Source organism: Urocitellus parryii, chromosome 7, assembly GCF_045843805.1.
Source record: "Urocitellus parryii isolate mUroPar1 chromosome 7, mUroPar1.hap1, whole genome shotgun sequence".
Classification (NCBI taxonomy): domain Eukaryota; kingdom Metazoa; phylum Chordata; class Mammalia; order Rodentia; family Sciuridae; genus Urocitellus; species Urocitellus parryii.
In genome coordinates, this window is record NC_135537.1 from 122,712,894 (window position 1) to 122,721,240 (window position 8,347).

The following is an 8,347-nucleotide window of genomic DNA, read 5'->3' on the forward strand; positions in this document are numbered from 1 at the left end:
TTCGTACATGTATTTTGTATAGTGATGAGGGTCTCCTTTCACCATCCATGCTGAATGGGAAATTTTTGAAAGCTGTGTTTCAACAGTGTTACAGGGTGATCCCCCTCCAGCCATGATGTGGTTATAAGGTCTGGACTGAATCACTATAAATATCCAGAAAATGGACAAGTTCCATAAAACAACTTTTTAAAAGCATGGACAACAAGCACTGAACAGTTGGAAAGGGAAATAAATGAAGTGAGGCCCGTCATGGCCCTGGCTTCCTGCCTGAGAGCAGTTTTTGACAGTAGGCTCAGGGAGGAGGAACCCAAACAACCTGGTGGTTTCTCTGAATGGGGGGATCCATGTTGATCCAAAGGCAGGAGCCCAACATAGGTTAGGTGATCAGAAACCTGATCTGTAAAACAGTTGGAAGTCCTCTGGCTGGTTAATTGGGAACAGGGATGACTTGGGGGCAACATGAACACTCTTTGGAGATTAGAAAGACTGTTGTGTTGAATGGGGTTGTTTGTATTTTGTATGGATCCAGAAGACAGAATTAGGATGGTTGGATGGAAATTAGAGAAGATGAATTTGGCTAAGTCCAAGGAAATACTTTCTTGCAATCATGGCCAACACAGTGGAGAGGCCTGCCCTACTCAGCTTCACTGATGAAGGAAATGGATGAATGTGCCTGGTGTTTGCAGATTATTCCTGTAGTGAGCAAGGAACTGAGCTAAATGGCATCCAGGGACCTTTTCTTTCTTAAAATTACTTTAGCTTAATTTTCATAGCTTGGTCTCTGGGAAAGGCAGTGGACACCAACTGTATTATCAGCTTTGCATTATTGTGGCAAAAATACCTGGCAAGAACAACTTGGAGGAGGCAAGTTTATTTGAGGCTCACAGTTTCAGAGGTCTCCATTCATAGATGGCTGACTCCATCGTTCTGAGCCTAAGATGAGACAGAACATCATGGCCACAGGCAAAGGAAAGCTGCTCACCTCATTGCAGCCAGGAAGTAGTGACAAGGTGGGGGTGGAGAGGGACCACAAGGAAAGATGAACATTTCTAGCTTTGCCTGTAGTGACCTACCTCCTCCAGCCATGCCTACAGTTACCACCCAGTTGACCCATTTAAACTAGGATGGAGCGATCATGTTTTGGCTCTCACAATCCAATCCCTTTATCTCTGGATATTCCTGCATGAACACAGAAGCTTTTGGAGGACACTTCGTATTCAAACCCTAATGCCAAGTGACTATATTTTAAGGCATTGAAAAAAACCAGACTCCCTGATGACCCCACCCTACTAAAAAGTAAATAGGACTTTAAGACAGAGTACTATTGTTTCTCCACATGTCATTTATCCTTATTTTTATTTGATTTTTTTTAACTTCTATATGCTTTTTCTTGAAGGTAGAGACCAGTCTTATATATTTTTCTTGTGTCCTCTGATAGTAAACTAGCAATTCATGGGTAATACCAGGTATTCCTTCAATATTTGGCCAGAAGAAGTATAGGAACACAGGCATCTGATGGGTTGCTCTCCCTCCTGTGCCCCCAGTAGATATCACTAGTCAGTCATGGAGATCTTTTCCACTGAGACCCCATGTAATTCTCAGGAAAACACTGCTTCTAAATAATTATCTCTAATTAATTAGAGTTAGTACTGACAGTGTCTGTATGCCATCCCAAGGCTGAAAAATTTTCTAAGTCAGGGTAACAACCTGTTCTGATCACAATCAATGTTGTCCACCAGCTGCCAGTGAATCCAGCTGCTTTCTAGAGGTGGGAGCTATGTGGGCATTGCTGGCATGCTGGTGGCTTGGCTGAATGCCGAGAGGGACATTTTAGACCACTGAATTCTAGGGATGCTTTCTGAATGATGCAAACAGAAAGCTCTTTAGCTTGAATGTGATATCCATATAGTGTAAAGGGTTGCAAAAAAATTGGGTAGGAGTTGTGACATGATCACATTTCTGAAACCCTTTATTTTTTTGGTAAATTCTGATACCATATTGATCTCACCTTCTAACTCCTCTGAGAACCTGGGGATATTCTTCTTAACTGAGCATTAGCTTTAGGCTAATTTATGGTATAATAGGAAGAGAAAGAGCAGACGACTCAGCTCTGAGTTCACAGTTGATCTCCGCCACTTAGCCTTTGTGCAGTTGTTGACATGTTACTTAACCTCCTTGGACGGGGTTTCCTTCTATTTATGGCGGGGATGAAAACATCCACCTTAGGTCATTCTTGGAGATTGAATGAGACAACCTAGGAATGGTGGCAAGCACTTAGTGGATATGAAAAACAACCAGCACTATAGTGTCCACGGTGTGCCACTCAGCTCTTTGTGTATGAACTCCCTTAGTGCTCACGACAATGCTACGAGATATGTATTGTAAGCATCACTCTTATTTGATAAGATGAGGAAACAGGTATGGAGAGGATAATCTTGCTCAAGGAGGGTCATACTTGGTAGAGAAAAAATTGTAACCCAGGAAATCAGGCCTGCTCCCACTAATCTGCTGTGTACCTCCTAGAGGTCAGTTCCCATGTCCCTGCATGACCATCAACACAAGCTTATTGGCCACCTGCTCCCCAAAATAAACTGTGTTCAATGCTGATGATACAAATAGTCGTGTGCTTCATACATGAAATTTTGGTCAATGATGGACCACATGGCGTGACAGTGGTCTCATAAGATGAGATCATAGATGTCTTCATTTGTGTAAAGTACTTCATGATGTTTGCACAACAACAAATTGTCTGGTGACACATTTCTTAAAACATATTTTCATTGTTAAGCAATGTGACTGTGTTAGTAAGGACATTTAGGACTGAATGAGTGGGGATATGGAATGGAGTAGGACACAATCCCTAGCTACAGACAGCTTATCATCAATGGGGGGATGACAGAGAAGGCAAAGGAATAGAAATCCAAACAGCCATTAGGAAGGAATATCCCATGGAAATTATCATTATCATTATCCTGTTAGGAACATCTGTGGGTCAATTATAAATTATAAATAGGCACTCTCAATTTAAAAAGGGGCCTCTCTTGAGTGTGTTCTGTGAGAACTGACTCACTCAGGTTCAGTTAGCACTCTAATGATTACATCGAGTTTACCAGCCTGCACACACAGGGTGAAAAGTGGGCTCCCTGTCCTTCCCCCCTGGGATGTCATGCTCTAGTCAAACAGGCAAAACAGGTTCTTCTAACATCATGTAATGATGGCCTCACTCCTGAATTTTATGCCCACATCTGCAATGCAGTCTGCTGGATGTTTATCCTTGGGAAGTCTGGCTATTACCTGAAACTTGGTCTTTCTGGACTCAAACCCATCATCATATCATGAATGGCAGTGGGCAGTTTAGTACACCCCAGATTTACATGTTGAATCGATAACCCCCAATACCTCAGAATCTGACTATATTTGAAAATAGAGCCTTTAAAGAAGTTAATTAAGGTAAAATGAGGTCATGGGGAGGAATCTGATCCAACCGGAGTGGTGTCCCTTTATGAAGAGATTAGGACATGGGCACATAGAATAAGTACCACGGGAAGACACAGGAAGAAGATGGCTATTGATGAGCCAAAGAGAGAGGTCTGAGGAGGAAACAACCCTACTGGCACCTTGATCTCAGACTTCCAGTCTCCAGAATAGGGAGAAATAAATTTCAGTTTCTTAAGCCCCCAGGCTGTGTTACTTTGAAATGACAGTCCTAGTGAACCAACATACTAACCATCTCCTCCTCTTGACTCTCACATTGGGTCACCAAGTCCCTTGGATTTCTCCTCCATTCTTGTCATGGTCTCCTGGCTATGTGGGTGATCTTCACCCACCATGTGTCTATAATTCCTGATGCTCACGTATACAGTCCACCCAGGAGGCAACAAGATACCTCAGAGCCAGGGAGGGGGGGGCATGATGAATGCTGGGTTTTAGGGTAATTATAGCCTCAATTCCTTAGCCTGGCATTCGGAAACTCATGTTCTATTACTTGGCCTTTCCAGATTCTCTTTCTCCATTATGTTAGTCAGCTTTTTATTTCTGTGACCAAAATACCCAACAAGAACAATTTAGGGGAGGAAAAGTTTATTTGGGGCTCCTGGTTTTAGAGGTTCAGTCCATGGTCAGCTGAGTCCATTGCTCTGGGCCTTATGTAAAGCAGAACCTTATGGTGGAAGGGCATGGCAAAGGAAATCGTCTCAACTCGTGGCATCCAGGAAGGGTAGGGGATGGTGGGGACGGGAGATGGGGAGGGAGAGAGAGAGAGCGCGAGTGCAAAGTGGCCAGGGATAGCTACAGTCCTAAGGCCATGTTTTTCCAGTGACCTACTTTCCTTAGCCATGCCCCACCTGCCTGGAGTTATCATCCAACAGTCCATTCAAATGATTAATCTATCAAATGGATGAATCCACCAATGAGATTATAGCCTTAGTCACTTCTTAAAACCCCACACCTGAACCCCACCCTTGCTGTATTGGGGATCATGAGCTTTTCAGGGGCATTTCTAGCTCTAAATCATAACATCCATAAACCAAAACAATTTAAAAATACTCTTATTTCCACTCTCCCCCCAATTCAAAGTACTTTGGTGATATTTTAGCAATAAAATCTTATTTCATGTAGTTCAGTTTTCATTGTTCATGTCTCAGCCTCTCCATTAATTCTAGGTTTCCCAAATGAGGGATGATGCTCTTCTGAGTGTGAATTCTCTAGCAGTGCCTGGAGGAGGACTTTCGTTAACAGAGGGACTGGTCTTAGGTCAGCTTTCCAGGAGCAGATACTGAGGTGAGGAATCTTTTAAACCTGAGAAAAGATTCTTTCAGCTTTCAAGGTTATGATTACTGCCAGATCGATGGACCACATGCAACTTCAGAGCCCAACCTCTCTGCTCCTAAGCAAATAGTACAAGGTAAATAGTTGCAGCTCATGAATGGTGAAAGGGAAGTTCTTTTGGTGGTGTGCAATGCCTGTCTCTCAATGCTGTGGTCTTCTGGTTGGAGGCAGACACTGAGTTTCTGGGCCCCTGAATTCAGAGATACTTGAGGAACTATGGAAGGCACTTTGTATAACTAGCTCTTCCTGCTCTATGCAGAGAGTCAGACAGTGGTTTACTTTCTCTATCATGAACTTCTGCCTTTTCCATATCTGAAAATGTACTTTAGTGTGAATTAGGAAAAGGTTGCATGGGCAAGGTGGTGGTGGGGGTGATACCCAAGTATACTTACCTGAATATTTCAGACCATTAACGAACCAACAGTGCACGTCTCACTGGAGCCAGGTAATACCAAAACCTAAACATCTGGCAGATACAAATTGGGTTCCTGAAGAAGAAACTTTGTCTTGCTATTTGATACTGAGAAAGAAAATTCTCAAATTGTTCAAAGGAAAAAGAAAAAGCCTTTCACCTCTGCTTTGAAAATGTAAAGCACTAGCTGGGTGAGGTCATCAGCCTGTAATTCTAGCTTCTGGGGAGACTGAGAGAGGAGGACTGCAAATTTGAGTCCAGTCTGGACAACTCAGTGAGGCCTTGTCTCAAAATAAAGAATATAAAAGTGCAGTAGTAGATCACCCGCTCCCTCACTCCCTCTGGGTTCAATACCCAGTACTATAAAGAAAAAAAAAAAAAAAGAAAAAGAAAAAAAAATCCAAAAAATAAGGTGTTTGAGAGATTTAAAGTTATGAATCTCTGTCCCCTGTTGTGGAATCTAAGACCGAACAGCCTTTTGGGCCATGATGCTCAATCTCCCATCTGAGGCTTGCACTTCCTCTATACTTATCAATTCTAGTCGTGGAAATCTAAATAAAGAAAATGGTTAACTGTTTCAAAGAAGAAATACCCAATTGTTTTTCACATAGAAAGTTTCTTAAAGCATAGTTTAAAATTCAGTCCACTTTCGGGATATTTTTAGCCTCTTGAGAATGTTCCAGATCGCTGACTCAGTAAACCCAGGCTCTTAAAAATGCATGTTTTTAAACTCCACAATGTGACATTGTCTGAGTTCCTTGACATTTGAGCATGAACCATGTATTCCGAAGTCTGCCTTGGTATCCTAGGGACTGTTCAGTCTCTCTGAGCAGCAGGCACCCCCCGCCGCCCTGCTCAGATGTGATGGGAGAGCAAGTTCCTAGCATAGTGTGGAGAAAAGGGGCCCAGAAGTGGCATGTGAAAGAACAGAAAGTCACTGTGTTTATGGCTCAGAGCCGAAAGGGCTTCGGATCTAATGAACTTTAGAGTCCTCGCTTTGTAGAAGAAGGGAAAGCCCTGGGAGAAGAGGGCATAGCCCGTTTGCTCTCTCTCCTTCAGCATTCCCAAATTGAGGGGATTCTGTGGGGGAGGAGAGTCCATCTCTTGATTTGGTGTAGCCCCCTAACTGGATACCTTTCTTGGATCAAATTAGGTTTGGTCATAATAGTTATGATCGATGTGTTTGGAACACATGACCAATTTCAGTCAGATTCGGTAACTCCCTAGTGTCACCTGGTGCATCCTATATAGCCTTAACCTGGTGAACTATATAGTGTTAATAAAAAATATATCAGTTTTCTTCAATGAGCTATTAAAATTGACATAGATCATCGGATGGCTCCTGATCTATGATGATTTGACTTACAACGTTTCAAGTTGATGGTGGTGTAAAAGTGTACCCATACAAATATTCTGATTTCCACTTTCAGAATAGCATTCAATGAATTACTATAAAATAGCTTTTGTGTCAAATGATTTTGCCTCATTGTAGGCTAATATAAATGTGCAGGCAGGCTAGCCTAGGCCATGAGGTTGGGTAGATTAGGAATGTTAATTGCATTTTCAAATTAGGATATTTTCAATTTAGAATAGGTTTTTCAGGATATAATGCATCTTAAGTTGATTCTCTATCTGTCTATCTATCTATCTATCTATCTATCTGATGTTTATTCAGTCATCAATATGCACAGCAGAGGGAAGATTCCCAGTAATTTGGGAATGAGGGTAACACTGATCACTTCCTACTCTAAGGTTGGAGATGGGACAAGAAAATCTGTCTTACGATCCCCTAAACATTGCAAGGGTTTGTGGGGCATTACCAGAGTGGCTGGTACTGGGGATTCCCCCATAGCCTTGATCCCCCGAGTCTTCTCAAGGAAAGGTATCCCAGAATCATATGAAGTCACAAGAGCCTGGTCTCATGATTTCTAGTTTACCAAGGGAGTGTACGAGCACATATATAAAGCCTGACTTAAATAAGGAAATCTGGCACAGATTTTATAAAGGAAACTTGTCAGCCTGCTCAGTATTCGAGTGTCTGCCCCAGTCTCTTCCTAACCCCACCCTCTCCAACATCATAGCAACCTGGTTCTCCCAATAGCCATTTAAATCAGTGGTTCTCAAAGTGTAGTTCCAGGACCAGAAGCTTCAGCAACAGCTGGGATGTTATTAGAAATGTAAGTTGGTGTTATTCATATCTACCCAATCAGCAACTCCAGGAATGGAGCCTGGGGGGTGGGGGCTGTATTTTAACACGTGGTCCAGGTGGATTTGGAGAAACTGCTGGTCTAAATAACCACTAATTATGCCATAATTTCCAATTCCTTGAGTCCTCCTGGCACTTTTCTAACTTAAGTCTGATATTAAATGTTAAAGATATCAGATCACTTACTTTTACATATTAAACGTTAACGTTCTGATTTACTAACATTAGATAATATCATATTAGTTATTGAAAGTATGTATCATTTTTCCAGAGAGTCACAAAATAAAATTTAAAAGGGAAATGAAGATTTAACAGTGGTAGCCGGGCACGGTGGCAGACACCTGTAATCCCAGCAGCTCTGGAGGCTGAGGAAAGAGGAGGGTTCAAAGCCAGCCTCAGCAAAAGCAAGGCACTAAGCAATTCAGTGAGACCCTGTCTCTAAATAAAATACAAAATAGGGTTGGGGATGTGGCTTAGGGGTCGAGGGCCCCTGAGTTCAAGCCCTCATACCAAAAAAAAAAAAAAAAAAAAATTAATAGTGGTATTCTCAGGCAACTAAATGAAGACAAGGGAAACTCATTATGTAAATGCAGGACCATTCTGATTTGGGGAAGAATAGGGACTGTGGAGCGGATTTTTCTTTAGAACAAGGAGAAATGGAAAAATGGGACCAGTTTAAAAAAAACCCTTCTATCCTCCAGTTTATTAACTATGCTGAGACCTAAAATCGTAGAACTATTAGAACATCAATGGGCACTTTATATTTCTTAATGATTCAAATTCTCCAGGCTCAGAGCAGTCCTTTGGGTTTCTGGAAATTGTAGAAACGTTTAGGATGCTGCTTTATTAATGAGTTATAATTTCAACGTTTTCAGAATACTTCCAGCAGGGCAAATTTCTGT